This window comes from Gorilla gorilla, chromosome 22 (genome assembly GCF_029281585.2).
Source record: "Gorilla gorilla gorilla isolate KB3781 chromosome 22, NHGRI_mGorGor1-v2.1_pri, whole genome shotgun sequence".
NCBI lineage: Eukaryota > Metazoa > Chordata > Mammalia > Primates > Hominidae > Gorilla > Gorilla gorilla.
The window spans coordinates 32,545,878-32,564,860 of NC_073246.2; positions in this window are offsets into that span (position 1 = coordinate 32,545,878).

Below are 18,983 nucleotides of genomic sequence, written 5' to 3' on the forward strand. Positions count from 1 at the left end.
TCACTGGATATACTAAAATTCACATATAAAGCGCACTGAATTGTGCACTTTAAAAGGCTGAATTTGATGGTGTGTGAATCATTTCAAGTTTTTAAGGCAATACCATGGGTAAGTTTGAAAAACAGGAAAAACACCGGACAGAAGATATAATTTTTTGGAGGAATCAGTAGATGATAAAAAGTTGATAAATATGTCACTTTTTTGTAATATCCCTATTTATTTGAGGGACGATTTTGCCCCCCCGGGGGCATTTGACAGTGTCTGAAGACATGCTCAGTTGTAGCAACTTGAGGGTGTTACTGGTATCTAATGGGAAAAGGCAAGAAATGCTGTCCTACATTTTACAATACACAGGACAGCCTCCCCAACAACAAAGAATTATCTAGCTTGCCATGCCTATAGTGCTGAGGTTGAGAAACTGTGACCAAGATATAGTGATTTGTACATACTTAAAATTCACCTAATTTTCTGTATTGTAAAATAGAATTTACTTGATGATGTTAATATAAACAGCAGGGTCCAGAGAAAATTTAGAATAGTTTATTCACTAGCTAGTAAGTCTCATGGAGGAGAATGACAAGAACACTGCTTATACTAATTTAGCTAAATTATTTGTAGGCCATAGGAGTATATATTACACATATAGAAGTCACTTTCCTCCCTCTATGTGAGTTGTGCTAGACATGCTCCCTGTACCTCCAGAGATCCACCCTTTCCCCTTTCCTCCTTACATAATGTGTCTGGAAAGTCACCTTCACCCATCTTATCAAGGCCCCCTTGCTCTCTGGTTTCCCATTATGTTCAATTAATTGGAAAGACCAGCAGGAGAACTGGAGAGTCTGAGTACTTATGTCCCTGGTTCTCTCTCTGCAAGGACTCTGTTAGTTGGTGGTTGCATTTCTCTATCTAAGGAAACAGCATTTGGGGTGTCCACTCATCTTCATTGACAGATCTCACTAGATTCTGGAAACCACTCCCTTCCCTTGGAACCTCAGACATAGGCATGGTGGAGACTTCCTACAGTTCCTAGCCCTGAGTGCTTAATCGTAGTTTATGGGTTTCTGCTATGAGCTGAATATGTGTCCTCCAAAATTCATACATTAAAATTTAATTGACAATGTGATCATCTTAAGAGGTGGGGCCTTTCAGAGGTGATTAGCTCATGAAGGCTTCATTTTTGTGAACCAGATTAATGCTCTTATTTTTAAAAAACAAGGGCAAGTCACACAGAGTTTGTCCATTTTTGCCCTTCCACTCTCCACCATATGTCAAGCCAGACACTGAATTTGCTGGTGCCTTGACCTTGGACTTTCCAGCCTCCAGAAACATGGAAGATAAATTGCTGTTGTTTATAAATTACCCAGTTTGTGGTATGTTGTTATAGCAGCAGGTTTAGACCAAGACAGTTTCCTTAGATAGCCACCCTCCACCCCCCGGAAAAAAATTTGTATACAGTTATCTTTATAAAACTCTCTTCAAATGTCCCCTTTGAGCACATCATCTCCTCCTGGCCAAGCTTTTGAGTGACACAGTAAAGCTTGTTTTTAATGATCCCACTATCTTTTTAAATTAATAATCCTATAGCCAGGACTGTGGCAGAATGTATTTTTCCAAAAGTGACTATGGCACCTCTATACCCAATGAGTATTCAAGTACCATGCCACCCTGAAATTTATACCTAAGCTTTGGCTGACTTTTGTTTAAGTCTTATAATTTCAAATCTTTATTTACAAGGTTTGGTTCTTTGTATATTACTCTGCAAAGTCTGTGTAACATCAACACTACAGGATATGCCACTGTTAAAGGTACATTGTTAATACTAGATTAATGCTTACAAGTTGATTCTTTAAAATTATTTGAGCTTATTTTTCTGGTAAAAGATAAATCTCTTTAGAAAAATACATAATCCAATTAAATGGTATTAAAAATCAATGAAAACAAAGAAGATACAATTACCAATAGTGTCTTAGATTCTAATGGCTATTATTTTCAAATTGTACCACATTTTCCTAAATATCTTCCCACGAATGCCTAATTAGGATTATTTTTGCTTACAAATTATTTTTAAATTATTTTTCTTTGTGTCATTTGTTTTATTGTTTTATTTATAATAAACTGTTATTTTTAGAATAACTTTAGGTTTATAGAAAACTTGCGAAGACAGTGTAGAGGTTCCTCAAATATCTCACACCCTATTTCTCTTATTACCAACATCATCTTAGTGGGTTGAATAGTGGCCCCAGAAAGATCCATCCAAATCCTAATCTGTGGTACCTGTGTAAGCGATGTTATTTAGAAAGAAGATCTTTGCAGATGTAATTAAGTTAAGGATTTTAAGACGAGATCTTCCTGGATCTAGGGTGAGCCCTAAATCCACAGACACTTTTTCAACAGCCTCAACTAATAGAATGAGGCAAAACTGCCACTATAGGACTTCCAACGAAGTCAGAAAAAGCAGTGTTGCTCATGCCTGCTCTCAGGATGCTCCTTTTTAGAATTCAGCCATCTCACACTGTGAGGAAGCCAGGCAGTAACTGAGACACCACGGGTCAGTGTTCCTGCTGACCACTGTAGTCTCAGCCCACAGCTTGCATCAACCACCATACATGCGGGTGAATGAATCCTTAGATAACTCCAAATCCAAGAGACTTTAAGCTACTCAAGCTGATTCCTACTGGAGTGAAGATGAGCTGTCACAGCTGAGCCAAATAAAGAATTGTTGTTCTTTATGCCAGTGAGTATGTGCTGGCTTGTCATGTAGCAAAACAAAATTGGAAAGAGCACGTAATGTGTCTCTGTGCTAAGTACAAAAAGACCTCTTTCTCCAGGCTGATATAGTTTCATAGCTTGGCAAATGAAGTAGGGTCATTTCAAGCCCCACTCACACCCTTGAATGGGTACCTTGATGAAGACACAACCTGCCCACTATACTCAGAGGTGACGCATGTAACACACCAAATGTAAACAGGTCTTGTTCAAAAAAGCCCGTTCGGGTTGCTCCTTGAATTATATTTTCTACCCAGTCACAGGGATCTCACCAGTAACTGGGTCTACCTGATTACATTTCTCATATGGATCTCTTTCCAGAGAGCATTATACAAAGAGATAAAACAATTAATAGAAGTTTAAAAACACAACATAATCAGTTATATTCAATTCACTGATTTGTTATTTTAAATACAAACATAATATAAATATAACAAAATCTTGATCTATGGCGGTATGGATCTGTTGTTAGCTTCTGGCTCCATATTCCAAAAATGCAGTGGATATTTAGACCAGTTAAAGTTAGTAAAAGGGCTACTGTCCTGGTTCTTTATGGATTTATTTCTTGTTTTGAGTGTCTGCTCTTAATCATTCTTCTTGCCTCTTCAAAAACTCCATGTTCTGTGTTTTAAATCTATTTACATCAGTTCTCATTAAACGGGTCAATTCCTGGTATCATTTCTGACACACTAATGATAGAAATGCTCAGTTTCAAGCATTTTCTCAGTTTCCAGATGTCATTGATTCACAGGATTTCTATAGCTCTTTACATGGTGATTATTATTATCTTGGATTGCATGACTTTAAGCAACGCTGAAATGTAAAGGTGATGATTCTGCTCAGAAAAGTTTTTCAAAATTGCCTACTGCATCTGCCTAGGAAAAGCTTTCTCCCCACCCAGTGCTGTGACCACCAAGACTTTCCAAAGATCAGGATGGTGTTTTCCCCAGGGGGGAAGCTACTTCCACGTGGAATTCATTCTCAGAAATACTTCCCTATCACTCAATTTTTCTCGTAAGTTCCTTGCAACAACAACCACCAGTCTTGTTATTACTTTCCTTGTCACGTACTTGAATATTCTCCACCCAGAGGAATTTTTTAATCCATGTATCTATGCACCATGTAAGCAATGATAAAACATCCACATAAACTCTGGCAGAGCCTGTCATCTTGTAGACTCATGGGTACTTATCATTTTGCACAGCCCAATGTTGTTGGCAAACTCAGTATTTTGATTGCAGAGGACTTAACAAAATAAATGCATATGAATCTGTCTTCAATGTGCCCTTATCTTAGAGTATTTCTAATGGGTCTCAGGCTAACTCACTTTTTTAAGTTTCCGCTTCTTACAGAGAATATTTATTCCCAACGTCTCAACTTACAAATGCTGAATTTTATATCTCTTCATAGTTTTTCTGTACATTTTAAAAATGCAACATGCCTGCATTGTATTGTGTGAAGCTGGAATCATTATTTTTAGGGAACAGTATCTCAACAAAAATAAAATCCAACACTCTCAACTGAAGAACATTATAATACATCTTAGGATGACTGTTTCAGCTTGATATCATGAGATGGTATTAAGAAGCAGTGTGAGCAGAACTGTATTTGAAATTTATCCTCATCTTTTGACTGATTTAAATAAGTTACCTCTGCTTTGAATATAAACGAGTCAGCAGGCATAATTCCTGTGGTTAGCTGAGTTACCCATCCCTAGGAAGGAACATATTCAGTTTGTACATGAATCTGTAGATTCATATGTAGGCTATGGATTTTTCATTTTGAATTATAGGTTACACAAAAATGTATAAAACTCAATCTTTTTGTTTTTATGTGGAATCCCAATTTTGCCATAAGGATTCCAGTACCATCTTAACCTTTTGTTACTCATATGTAGCAGAATTAACTATTGTTTTGACACAAATGAGTTTATGGAATTATACATTAGAGACCTAGAATTTTCCATAGCCACCCTTCGTAGTATAGAAAACTCTCACATTTGGTAACAAAATTTGCACATTGATCCTCGCTCAAAAATCATCTTCATATTCCAAGACTATGCTGAAGCTATTGCAAAAACTGCTCTGGGGATCATGGTGGTGAGTACTCTGGCTTAGGATGTGGGAGCTTAGAGTATGGGACTTCAGAGGCCAGGCCAAGTCAGTGAGTATGGTTCCAATGAGTGTGGCTGTTGTCACCCATTCTTCTGTGAGAAAACAAGTCTTGTGGCTTCTACTGAAAACTTTGATAGCTCAAAGCAATTACCATGAGATTAATCAGCTCAATTTCAAATGATGAGAAATCCTCTTCTTTTCACCCACCGTTTATAGAACTGGTAATCACCTCTACATCGCTGAGTAACTCTCCACTGCTGGCCACAATTAACATGGGAGTTAGCCTACATCAATCATATTGATCAGATTCTCTGACATCTGAAACATTTGAACATTTGAATTGCAAATCTCAACATTTTAATTGCAGCTCCTCTTGTCAACTTATTTTTAACTCTAACATCAACTATTTTTTCTGCATTCCATGTCTCAGAATGCTTACATTTTCACTTTTTCAATAAAAATGCTTAATCTGCCCTAGGAAATATTGTTCTTATTTGTGTTTATTCAGTTCAGTAGGCTTTTGATGTCACAGGTACATTATTTGGAACTCAAACACAAATTTCTCTTCACTTGCAGCTGCAGGTAATTTATCCCCTAAGAATGGCTGAGTATATGTATGAAAAAGTTGAGTCACCTAATATCTTGTAGCTTCTTATAAAAGAAGAGATGAAATTTGGCTTCTTGTTTACTTTTGCCTTTTTCATGAGAAAATGTATTTTCCTCTTATTCTTACATTCAAACACAGCAGATGCACAGGAGATTTTAAAAGCCGGAGATAGTAAACAGGAAGAACAGTCTTGCCTTAGTTTCCCATGGCTGCAGTAACAAAGTACCCAAACTGGATAGATTTAAACAACAGAGATCTATTTTCTCACAGTTTTAGAAGCCAGAAAACCAGAATCATGTTGTTCAAATGGCCATGTTCTTCTGAAGACCCTAAGGGAGAATCTACCCCATCCCTTTCTCCTAGTTTCTGCTGTTGCCAGCAGAATGCTTTGCATTCTTCGGCTTGTAGACTCATTACTCCAATCTTGCCACCATCGTGATATGGCATTCTCCCTGTGTATCTCTGCATCTCTTCTCTTCTTATAAGGACATCAGTCAGATTGATTTAGGGCCACCCAGAGTACGACCTCATCTTAACTTGATTGCATCTGCAAAGGCCCTGTTTTTCTAAATAAGTCCTATGCACAGTACCAGGGGTTAGGAACCCAAAATATCTTTTTGGAGAACACAGTTACAACCCACAATAACTCCCATGGTTATTGAGAGTTTCTCAAAATATTCAACCTCAGAATGAGCGAAAAGGGCAGATCTCCCCTCTTATATTTGCTTCTGTGAGAATTAGGGACCACTTGTACTATTGACCAAGAATAAGTAAAAACCTTAAGACATCAGGAAAAAGAAGCACACACTGTATCTGTCTTGGAAAATAACAGTGCTAAGGCATCAAAGTCTACTGATAGGAAAAATTAATGACTATAAGCCTATGAAGAACAAAAATACCAGTTTGGCCAACTGCCTGAGACCAGGGAATTAGGAATCAGGCTGACCTGGCTTCAAGTCCTAGCTCTGCTATTTAGTATCTGTATAATTCCTAATAGCTGGTTTTACTAAATTTTCATTTATTTATTGGTAAAGTGGTGATAATATGCCATCTTCACTGAGTTTTTGTGAAAAATAAATAGGTTAGTACCTGTAAGATGCTTAGTAGACTGGCTGGCACATAACAGCACTCAGTAAAGATCATATACGTCTATGTTTATATTCCCACAAAGTAATAAGCTGAAGATAATTAAACTATCTATTAATCAGAGTTTTCAAAAAAAAAATTTTAATTATCCAGGTATATGATTTGGCTGTGCCTCCACCCAAATCTCATCTTGAATTGTAACTTTTATATTTCCCACATGTCATGGGGAAAACCCGGTGGGAGGTGATTGAATTATGGGGGCAGGTCTTTCCTGCACTGCTCTCATGACCAGTGAATGAGTCCCATGAAATATGATGGTTTTAAAAATGGGAGTTTCCCTGCACAAGCTCTCTTCCCTTGTCTGCTGCCATGTGAGACATGCCTTTTACCTTCCACCATGATTGTGAGGCCTCCCCAGCCACATGGAACTGTAAGTACAATTAAAACCTATTTTTCTTCCCAGTCTCAGGTATGTCTTTATCAGCAGTGTAAAAACAAACTAATACAGTAAATTGGTACCAGTAAAGTGGGGTGCTGCTAAAGATACCTGATAGTGTGGAAGCAACTTTGGAACTGGGTAACAGGCAGGGGTTGGAACAGTCAGGAGGGATCAGAAGAAGATAGGAAAAATGTGGGAAAGTCAGAAACTTCCTAGAGATTTGTTGAATGGCTTTGACAAAGATGATGCTGATAGTGATATGGAAAATAGCATCCAGGTCAGGGTGGTCTCAGATGGAGATAAGGAACTTGCTGGGAATTGGAGCAGAGGTGACCCTTCTTACGTTTTACAAAGAGACTGGCAGCATTTTGACCCTGCCCTAGAGATCTGTGGAACTTTGAACTTGAGAGAGATGCTTTAGGGTAACTCTCAGAAGACATTTCTAAGCAGCAAAGCATTCAAGATGTGACTTGGGTGCTCTTAAAGACATTCAGTTTTAAAAGGGAAGCAGAGCATAAAAGTTTGGAAAATTTGCAGCCTGACAATGAGATAGAAAAGAAAATCCCATTTTCCAAGGAGAAATTCAAGCTGGCTGCAGAAATTTGCGTAAGTAGCAATGAGCTGAATGTTAATCCCCAAGACAATGGGGAAAACATCTCCAGAGCATGTCAAAGGCCTTCACAGCAGCTCCTCCCATCACAGGCCCAGAGGCCTAGGAAGAAAAAGGTGATTTACTGGGCCAAGCCCAGTGTCTCTGTGCTGTGTGCAACCTAGGGACTTGGTTCCCTGTGTCCAAGCCACTCTAGCCATGGCTGAAAGGGGCCAATACAGAGCTCAGGCCATGACTTCACAGGGTGCAAGCCTCAAGCCTTGGCAGCTTCCTGGGGCTGTCAAACCTACCAGTGCACGGAAATCAAGAACTGAGGTTTGGGAACCTATGGCTGGATTGCTGAGCATGTATGGAAATGCCTGGATGTGCAGGCAGAAGTTTGTTGCAGGGTCAGGGCACTCATGGAGAACCTCTGCTAAGGCAATATGAAAGGGAAATGTGGGGCCAGAGCCCCCACACAGAGTCCCTACTGGGGCACCACTGAGTGGAGCTGTGAGAAGAGGGCCAATGTCCTCCAGACCCCAGAATGGTAGATCCGCAGACAGCTTGCACCATGTACCTGGAAAAGCTGCAGACACTAAATGCCAGCCCATGGAAGCAGCCAGGAGGGAGGCTGTACCCTGCAAAGCCACAGGGGCAGTGCTGCCCAAGACCATGGAAACCCACCTCTTGCATCAGCAAGACCTGGATGTGAGACATGGCGTCAATGGAGACCATTCTGGAGCTTTAAGATTTAACTGCCTTGCTGGATTTTGGACTTGCATGGGGCCTGTAGCCCCTTTGTTTTGGCCAATTTCTCCCATTTGGTATGGCTATATTTACCCAGTGCCTGTACCCCCATTTTGTCTAGGAATTAACTAACTTGCTTTTGATTTTACAGGCTCATAGGTGGAAGGGACTTGCCTTGTCTCAGATGAGATTGGAATGTGGACTTTTAAGTTAATGCTGAAATGAGTTAAGACTTTGGGGGACTGTTGGGAAGGCATTATTGGTTTTGGAATGTGAAGACATGGAATTTTGGAGGGGCCAGGGGCAGAATCATAAGGTCTGGCTCTGTCCTCACCCAAATATCATCTTGAATTGTAACTCGCACAATTCCCACGTGTCATGGGAGGAAGCCGGTGGGAGGTGATTGAATTATGGGTGCAGGTCTTTCCTATGTTGCTCTTGTGATAGTGAATGAGTCTCACGAGATTTGATGGTTTTAAAAACAGGAGTTTCCCTGCACAACTCTCTTCTCTTGTCTGCCACCATGTGAGATGTGCCTTTTACATTCCACCATGATTACAAGGCCTCTCCAGCCACATGGAACTGTAAGTCCATTAAAACCTCTTTTTCTTTCCAATCTCAGGTATGTCTTTATCAGCAGCATGAAAACAGACTAATACACCAGGAAAAATGTAACTCAAATTATCATGTGTTTTATATGTTTCTTAGAATTTTCTGTTTTATCTAACTATACATATCCCTCTGCAGTATTCTAAAAAATCAGACCTATTTAATTGAAAAGTACAGTCCTATAACTGGATACTCAGTATCACTGAAATAAATGAATTTTAACCGGTAATTGAAAAAGAATTATTAGTTGCAGCTCATGATGATGATGATGACTATGATGAAATCAGAAATTTCCACATGATCTAATGATTGTCACTGAATTACTGGCACAGCTAATATATATCATCTCAAGAAACCTGTACCCTTTCCTTATTACAGTGTTCCATTCACTGTAATAGAGCTTCCCAGGAACAGGCTATTCAGTACGTATGTGCTGGACTTCTCAAGCATCTACTTTCATGAGCCATTTACTCTGTCCTACTGTGCCACAGAGAGCTTAGCACACATGAAACTACTTGAGGGGAAAAAGGCACAATTTCTATGAGCATATCAAATTCCACCCAAACTGACATTGGCAGATCATAGTGCACTACAGAAACAGATAGCATGGGCACCAAACCCAGAATAAGAATCTGTGATATTTGTTAGAAAACAGGACACATAAGCTAACTTTTCAATGATGAGCAGGAGTTAGCCAACATATTAGTCTATTATGTTGCTGATAAAGACATACCCAAGACTGGGAAATTTACAAAAGAGGTTTAATAGACTTACAGTTCCTCATGGCTGGGGAGGCCTCACTATCATGGCAGGAAGGCAAGGAGGAGCAATTCATGTCTTATATGTATGGCAGCAGGCAAAGAGAGGGCTTGTGCAGGGAAATTCCCATTTTTAAAACAATCAGATCTCATGAGACTCATTCACTATCACAAGAACAGCACAGGAAAGACCCACACCTATAATTCAATCACCTCCCACAGGGTTCCTCCCATGACACCTGGGAATTGTGGGAGTTACAATTCAAGATGAAATTTGGGTGGGGGCACAGCCAGACCATATCATTCCACCCTGGACCCTCCGAAATCTCATGTACTCACATTTCAAAACCAATCGTGCCTTCCCAACAGTCCCCCAAAGTCTTAACCCATTTCAGCATTAACTCAAAAGTCCACAATCCAAAATCTTATCTGAGACAAGACAAGCCCCTTCCACCTATGAGTCTGTAAAATCAAAATCAAATTAGTTACTTCCTACATACAATGGGGTATAGGCATTGGGTAAATACAGCCATTCCAAATGGGAGAAATGGCCAAAACAAAGGGGCTACATGCCCCACACAGGTCAAAAATCCAGAAGGACAATTAAATCTTAAAGCTCCAAAATGATCTCCTTTGACTCCATGTCTCACATCCAGGTCATGCTGATGCAAGAGGTGGGTTTCCTTGGTCTTGGGCAGCTCTTCCTTTGTGGCTTTGCAGGGTACCGCCTCCCTCCTGGCTGCTTTCATGGGCTGGTGTTGAGTGTCTGCAGCTCTTCCAGGCTCATGGTGCAAGCTGTCATTGGATCTACCATCCCGCGGTCTGGAGGACATTGGCCCTCTTCTTACAGCTCCACTCAGTGGTGCCCCAGTAGGGACTCAGTGTGTGGGCTCTGATCCCACATTTCCCCTCTGCATTGCCCTAGCAGAGGTTCTCCATGAAAGCCCTGCCCCTGCAGCAAACTTATGCCTGGACATCCAGGTGTTTCTATATGTCCTCTGAAATCTGGCAGAGATTCCCAAACCTCAGTTCTTGATTTCTGTGCACTGGCAGGCTCGACACCATCTGGAAGCTGCCAAGTCTTCAGGCTTGCACCTTCTGAAGCCACAGCCTGAGCTCTATTTTGGCCCCTTTCAGCCATGGCTGGAGTGGCTACAACACAGGGCACCAAGTCCATAGGCTGCACACATGGGGACCCTGGGCCTGGCCTACTAAACCACTTATTCCTCCTAGGCCCCCAGGCTTGTGATGGAAGGGGCTGCTGTAAAGACTTCTGACATGCCTTGGAGACATTTTCCCTATTGTATTGGGGATTAACATTTAGCTCCTAATTATTTATGCAAATTTCTGCAGCCAGCTGGAATTTCTCCTCAGAAAATGAAATTTTCTTTTCTCTCTCATTGTCAGGCTGCAAATTTTCCAGATTTTTATGCCTTAATTTCCTTATAAAACTGAATGCCTTTAACAGCACCCAAGTCATATCTTGAATGCTTTGCTCCTCAGAAATTTCTCTGCCAGATATCCTAAATCATCTCTCTCAACATCAAAGTTCCACAAATCTCTAGGGCAGAGGCAAAATGCCATCAGTCTCTTTGATAAAACATAACAAGAGTCACCTTTGCTCCAGTTCCCAAAAAGTTTCTTCTCATTTCCATCTGAGACCATCTCAGCCTGGACCTTACTGTCCATATCACTATCAGCATTTTGGGCAAAGCCATTCAACAAGTCTCTAGGAAGTTCCCAACTTTCCCCCATTTTCCTGTCTTCTTCTGATCCCTCCAAACTGTTCCAGCTACTGCCTGTTGCCCAGTTCCAAAGTCACTTCCACATTTTTGGATATCTACAGCATCACCCCACTCTTGGTACCAATTTACTATATTAATCTATTTTCACACTGCTGATAAAGACATAACTGAGACTGGGCAATTTACAAAAGAAAGAGGTTTAATGGACTTACAGTTCCACATGGCTGGGGAGACCTCATTATCATGGAGGAAGGGAATGAGGAGCAAGTCATGTCTTACATGGATGGCAGCAGAGGAAGAGAGAGCTTGTGCAGGGAATCTCCCACTCTTAAAACCCTCAGATCTGGTGAGACTCATTCACTATCACAAGAACAGCGCAGGAAAGACCCACCCCCATAATTCAATCACTTCCCACTGGGTGCCTCCCACAATATGTGTGAATTGTGGGGGTTACAATTCAAGATGAGATTTTGCTGGCAACACAGCCAGGCCCTATCAGCCATTTTGGGATGGTAAGGAATAGAGTATGGCAGCATAAGAAGCAGCAAAGATGACACCTAGAGGTAAGGGAATTCATACTGTTCCAGGAACAGTAATTTATGCAGTAAACTATTATATTAAATAAAGAATGATAAGGAAAAGTGAAAGATAAAAATGGAAAATTAAAAACCAGATCAATAATATTTTTTGCAATACTAAAAGGTTTGCACTTTATTCTGACAGCTATTTGAGACATTATTCTGAGTACAGAGCAGAGCATAGCTTACTGTGGCCAAAACTGAGGATGGGAGACAAGTTAGGTTACAATGGCAGTAATCTATGCCAAAGAAAATCAGGATATGAATGCAGTTGAAGTGGAGATGGAGAAAAGTAGATGGGTTTAAGAGGGGCTAATTAAACAGAGTACATACGGTTTGCAAAGTGGTAAATAAAGAAAGTAATCAAGTAATTATTGACTTGATTTGCCCAAGTTTGTGAATTAGGCATTTGGGTGAAAGATATTACCTTCTATTGAGAAAAGAAACACAGGAAGCAGGACAATTTTTTAAAGAAGGTGTGTTAAATTGGAGGCACATTGATTGAGGCCATCTAGATGAAGAAATAAGAAGAGGAGGAGGAGTGGGAAGGGGAGAGGAAACAACAGGAGGAGAAAGCGGAAGGAAGGAAGGAAAGAAGAAGGAAGGAAGGAAAGAAGGAAGGAAGGAGGGAGGGAAGGAAGGAAGGTAGGTTAAGGAAAGATATGGCTGAGATAAAGGTATTGATTTGAGAAACCTCAATATAATCAACATAGAGACATTATTTGATGCCATGATCATGGATAAGGGATAAGATCATCCAGAGAGACTGTGTAAAGTTATAGTCGAAGGCCAAGTACGAAAAAATAGGAAATAATGGCATTTAATGAGAAAAGGGGGAGAAAGAGAAGGATCAGAGATAATCATATCACTGAATAAAATGGTGGCTAAAACTTCCAAAAGGGATAACGGATTAGTAGAATGACCAAGAGAGTCAAAAATATAATATTGATGGAGGACCATCAATTAGATGTTGCCACAAAGATGTCATACTTAATATTTGGGGTGAACAGTATCTGAAGACCATCAGGTTGAAGAATAAATGAGATGAAAAGAGATTCAAACAGCCAGTGTGTTCTACTTTTCCAAAAAAATTGAATAAAAAGGGAAAGAGATGTTACATTCCGTAGAGCAAGAAGTTGAGTCACATATTTTTAATTTTTAAACAAAATAAAATTTTGCAAAAGAGGTTGGGATCCAAATCCTGGATAGAAGATAAAATAATTCTTATACTGGGACAGAAAGTAAGTAGGCGAAAAGGGGGGAACATCTAAATTCATAAGCCCAGTGCCTGGAAGCTAAATTAATTCCCTATTACTAAGTTCTCCTCCCTTCCATACTCTAAGAATGAACTCTGTGGTATGTCAGGTATAGTTAGGTAGATGTAAGTCTCAAGGGGATGGTAAAGGTTTGAATTTACCATGAATTTACCATTCATACTAAACGTTTGAATTTACCATTCACAATCATGAATAGATTTCATGATTGTCTTGGTTATACGGGCTCTTTTCTGGTTCCATATGAAATTTATACTTTTTTTCTAATTGTGGGAAGAGAGTCAACGGTAGCATTGAATCTGTCAATTACCTTGGGCATTATGTCATTATCACGATATTGATTCTTCCTATACATGAGCATGGAATGTTTTTCCATTTCTTTGTGTCCTCTCTGACTTCCTTGACCAGTGATTTGTAGTTCTCCTTGAAGAGGTCCTTCACATCCCTAGAAAGTTGTATTCCTAGGTATTTTATTCTCTTTGCAGCAATTGTGAATGGGAGTTCATTCATGATTTGGCTCTCCGCTTGTCTGTTGTTGGTGTATAGGAATGCTTGTGATTTTTGCAGATTGATTTTGTATCCTGAGATTTTGCTGAAGTTGCTTATCAGCTTAAGGAGATTTGGGGCTGACACAATAGGGTTTTCTAAATATACAATCATGTCATCTGCAGACAGAGACAATTTGACTTCCTCTCTTCGTATTTGAATACCTTTTCTTTCTTTCTCTTGCCTGATTGCCCTGGGCAGAACTTCCAACACTATGCTGAATAGGAGTGGTGAGAGAGGGCATCCTTGTCTTTTGCCGGTTTTCAAAGGGAATGCTTCCAGCTTTTGCCCATTCAATATTATATTGGCTATGGTTTGTCATAAATAGCTCTTATTATTTTGAGATATGTTCCATCAATACCTAGTTTATTGAGAGTTTTTAACATGAAGGGGTGTTGAATTTTATAGAAGGCCTTTTCTTTGTCTATTCACATAGTCATGTGGTTTTTGTCATTGACTCTGTTTATGTGATAGATTATGTTTATTGATATGCATATGTTGAACCAGCCTTGCATCCCAGGTATGAATCCGATTTGATCGTGATGGATAAGCTTTTTGATGTGCTGCTGGATTCTTGTTTGCCAGTATTTTATTGAGGATTTTCACATCAATCTTCATGAGGGGTATTGGCCTGAAGTGTTCTTTTTTTGTTGTGTCTCTGTTGGTATCAGGATAATGCTGCCCTCATAAAATTAGTTAAGCAGGAGTCTGTCTTTTTCTATTTTTTGGAATAGTTTCAGAAAGAATGGTACCAGCTCCTCTTTGTACCTCTGGTATAATTCGGCTGTGAATCCATCTGGTCCTGGGCTTTTTTTGGTTGGTAGGCTATTAATTACTGCCTCAATTTCTAAACTTGTTATTGGCCTATTCAGGGATTCGACTTCTTCCTGGTTTAGTCTTGGGAAGGTTATATGTTCAGGAATTTATGCATTTCTTCTAGATTTTCTAGTTTATTTGCTTAGATGTGTTTATAGTATTATCTGACAGTATTTTTTAGTTCTGTAGGATCAGTGGTGATATACCCTTTATCATTTTTTATTGTGTCTATTTGATTCTTCTCTCTTTTCTTCTTTATTATTCTAGCTACAGTCTATTTATTTTGTTAATCTTTTCACAAAACCAGGTCCTGGACTCATTGATTTTTTTCAAAGGGTTTTTCATGTCTCTATCTCCTTCAGTTCTGCTCTGATCTTAGTTATTTCTTGCCTTCTGCTAGCTTTTGAATTTGTTTGCTCTTGCTTCTCTAGTTCTTTTAATTGTGATGTCCGGGTGTCAATTTGAGATCTTTCCAGTTTTCTGATGTGGGCATTTAGTGCTTTAAATTTCTCTCTTAATACACAATAATCATCAGATCACAGGGTTAAAGACTTATATTTTATCATGTTCTCTCTGTAGTTAGCTGGAATTGAAACACAGAATCCAGGAAAAATATGGAAAAAAAAATCAGCTGGGGCTATTCAGGATTTAAGCAATATAGTGATAAGTGGTCATAAATTACCATGGACCTAAATCAAACAGACTTGGATTGAAATCCTCGCTCTGTAATTTTGTCCCTCATACTTTTTGTTAATAAATTACACTTTTATGTCCGTGTTATATCAGAGACTTTGTGAAGTTTACGTAAAATAATTTTTGCAAAGTGCTTGACACCTCACACCTGCTTGCTCCTTACCTGAATAAGTTCCCAGATGTATGAATGAGAAAGACAAAATGATTAGAATCTAAAATTTCTTACAAAGATATTGCATGCAGATGGCTCTTTTGTACTATTTTGGTCTAACAAAAAATTTTTTCAAAAAGGATGGCATGAAAACTGACACATCACCTATGTGAGGTTGAAGATGCTCAATAATGTCATTACCTGGTGATGCATACAGAAACAACCTGAATGACGACAGCTATTCTATATTTGGGTTGTGGATTGAAAGGAAAATACTAACCACAATCAGGGCTATCCTAATTCAAAGAGTGCATATTTATATAAATAAGATGTGGATAATCTGAAGCAATAAAACTTCGTCAACCACTGCAGTTCCTTTATGTGACATGAAAACAGATCCCTGTGGGAATTACAGGGTCCCATAAAATATAAAAGACTATAAAGTTTTTGATGTGTGTTAATGAAACGAAATGTCTGGTTTGCTTACCTAGGTAAGTTTATTAGGAAACTGATTTAGATTCACTTGCTCACAGATGTAACAAAAGATAAATGATATAACTAACACAACTAGGGGGTTATAAAAACCAACTTTACTTATTTGAGAGTAGGTTTTTCAGGCAATCTGATTTCAAAGTATCTCAGGGTGGAAGACTATGGTTGTGGACTCTGTGCCTTAACTGCTAAGGTGAGGACAAGAGAAAGGGAAGCTGTAAGAAATATTAAAGCATCAACTATATTGCAGAAGTTTTACATCAGAGTACATCATGATCTGGAAATATAAGAGGCTACATAACTAATAAGGTAGAAAATGATTGCTTACCTTGTCAAGAAATATGGATGCCACTGTAACTATAGTCGGAGGCATAACCACAACCAGGTCACCAAAGATTCCATGGTCATTTAATACCCAGGTGTCACAAAATCCATAGACATTCCTATAGACAGAGCCACATGCACATTCCCCATAGACATTTCCTTGTGTGGCAGACAGACTTTTGAAATGACTCCCAAATGATCCCCACTTCCTGTTATACATACTCTTGTGTAGTCCCCTTCCCTTAAGTGTAGGATGAGCCTAGGTTCTTGCTTCTAATGGATAGAATACACAAAATGAGACGGGATGTCACTTTGAAGATTAGGTTTTCAAAGACTGACTTTCATCTTGCTGGCACTCTCTTTGACTCTTTTCATGAGTTCTTTGATGGAGATGCCCACATGGCAAACAACCGTGGTTAGTTAGGAACCTAGGGTTCCAGTCCAACATCCTTCGAAGAACTTAATTCTTCCCACAGTCATGTGAGTGAGCTTGGAAGAGGATTCTTCCCCTGTGCAGACTTCATTTGGGACTGTAGCCCAAGCCAACCGCTAGCGAAAGCCTTTCAAGAAGCTCTGAAACAGATAACCTAGCTGAACCATGCCAGTATTCCTAACACCCAGACACAATGAGATAACTCTGGGTGGTTTTAAGGCACTCCATTTTGAGGTGACTTGTTACACAGAAATAGGTAACTAATACACTTTGGTAATTACAACCTATGATGTCAGGATTAAAAAATTTAGTCAGACACCAAAGAAAAATTTATTTGAGTTTAAATCCCATCTTCTTCAGAGATCATATATTTAATTTCAAAAGTGATTTTCATGCATGAACATTGCTTCACTCTGGATAGGTTGGAGTACTTTGTAAACTTTCACTGCCCTAGAATAAGAGTGAACAGCCCAGTTTCTGGAAAAAAGCACAGCTCAAACCCAGACCCACCACTTGTTAGATTCTTAATTTCTTTCTTCTTAAGTTGCTTCATCTGCACTACATGGATAATGATAGCCCCTATTACAAGGTGCCCAAAACTCTGTCTTATACATATGAAGAGTTCAATAAGTGATTGCTAGTCTTGTTTTAAAACATCTAATTACCTTTAGTCACAAGTGTCTTGTCATTGCTAGAGAGTTTTCCAATCTATTTTCAGCTAGTTTGTGAAGGCTTTTTTTTGATGAGCTCACTATAAAATGAGAGATGAGCACATCATTGCAGTCACTAGATTAATCTCCTGTGTTTAATATTCATGACCTTCAGTAGAACTCTCTGCAAGTTCAGCAACAGCAAACAGTTATTGAGGTCCTGCTCTGTGCAGAGAATCATTCCACATGCTCAGATAAAATAGTAGAACAGCCTGCCTTTTCAGAAGTATAAGCAAAATAACTCAGATTTGTAAATGAAAGAAATTTCATTAATCTAGTATACTGACTTTAAAAACTGGATGTTCCTTAGAAATACCTAGGGCATTTAAAATATGTACACACCAGTGCCAGGGCCCTATTCACAGAGAATCTCATTCAATTTAAGATGGAACCTAAAATTAAATGCTTTTTAAAAGCTCTCTGGGGGATTATAATGCACAGGCAGAGTTGAAAATGATTGATTTAGCGCAAACCCTCCACTTAAAATATTAAGACTTAGAGAAGCTATTTCAGGTGACATGGTTAAGTTAGTGCTATAACTAACACTACATGTTGTGCCTTCTGAGACTGGATAAATGGTTGTTTAATTACCAAATAACATCTGCATTTCACTGTACTTATTTATATATTTAATCATTCATAAAACAAATATTTACTGAGAATTTTTTCAATGCTGGAAATGGACATACAATGCTAAGCAACACAGAGTCACCCAGTGATTTTTTTCAAGATTAAAATTTTCTAGAGGTGATTGGCAGTAAAAACTAAATTAAGAAAACAGGGGGAGGAGCCAAGATGGCCGAATAGGAAGAGCTCCGGTCTACAGCTCCCAGCGTGAGCAACGCAGAAGACGGGTGATTTCTGCATTTCCATCTGAGGTACCGGGTTCATCTCACTAGGGAGTGCCAGACAGTGGGCGCAGGCCAGTGGGTGCGCGCACCGTGCGCGAGCCGAAGCAGGGCGAGGCATTGCCTCACCTGGGAAGCGCAAGGGGTCAGGGAGTTCCCTTTCCGAGTCAAAGAAAGGGGTCACGGACGCACCTGGAAAATCGGGTCACTCCCACCCGAATATTGCGCTTTTCAGACCGGCTTAAAAAACGGCGAACCACGAGACTATATCCCGCACCTGGCTCGGAGGGTCCTACGCCCACGGAATCTCGCTGATTGCTAGCACAGCAGTCTGAGATCAAACTGCAAGGCGGCAGCGAGGCTGGGGGAGGGGCGCCCGCCATTGCCCAGGCTTGCTTAGGTAAACAAAGCAGCCAGGAAGCTCGAACTGGGTGGAGCCCACCACAGCTCAAGGAGGCCTGCCTGCCTCTGTAGGCTCCACCTCTGGGGGCAGGGCACAGACAAACAAAAAGACAGCAGTAACCTCTGCAGACTTAAATGTCCCTGTCTGACAGCTTTGAAGAGAGCAGTGGATCTCCCAGCACGCAGCTGGAGATCTGAGAACGGGCAGACCGCCTCCTCAAGTGGGTCCCTGACCCCTGACCCCCGAGCAGCC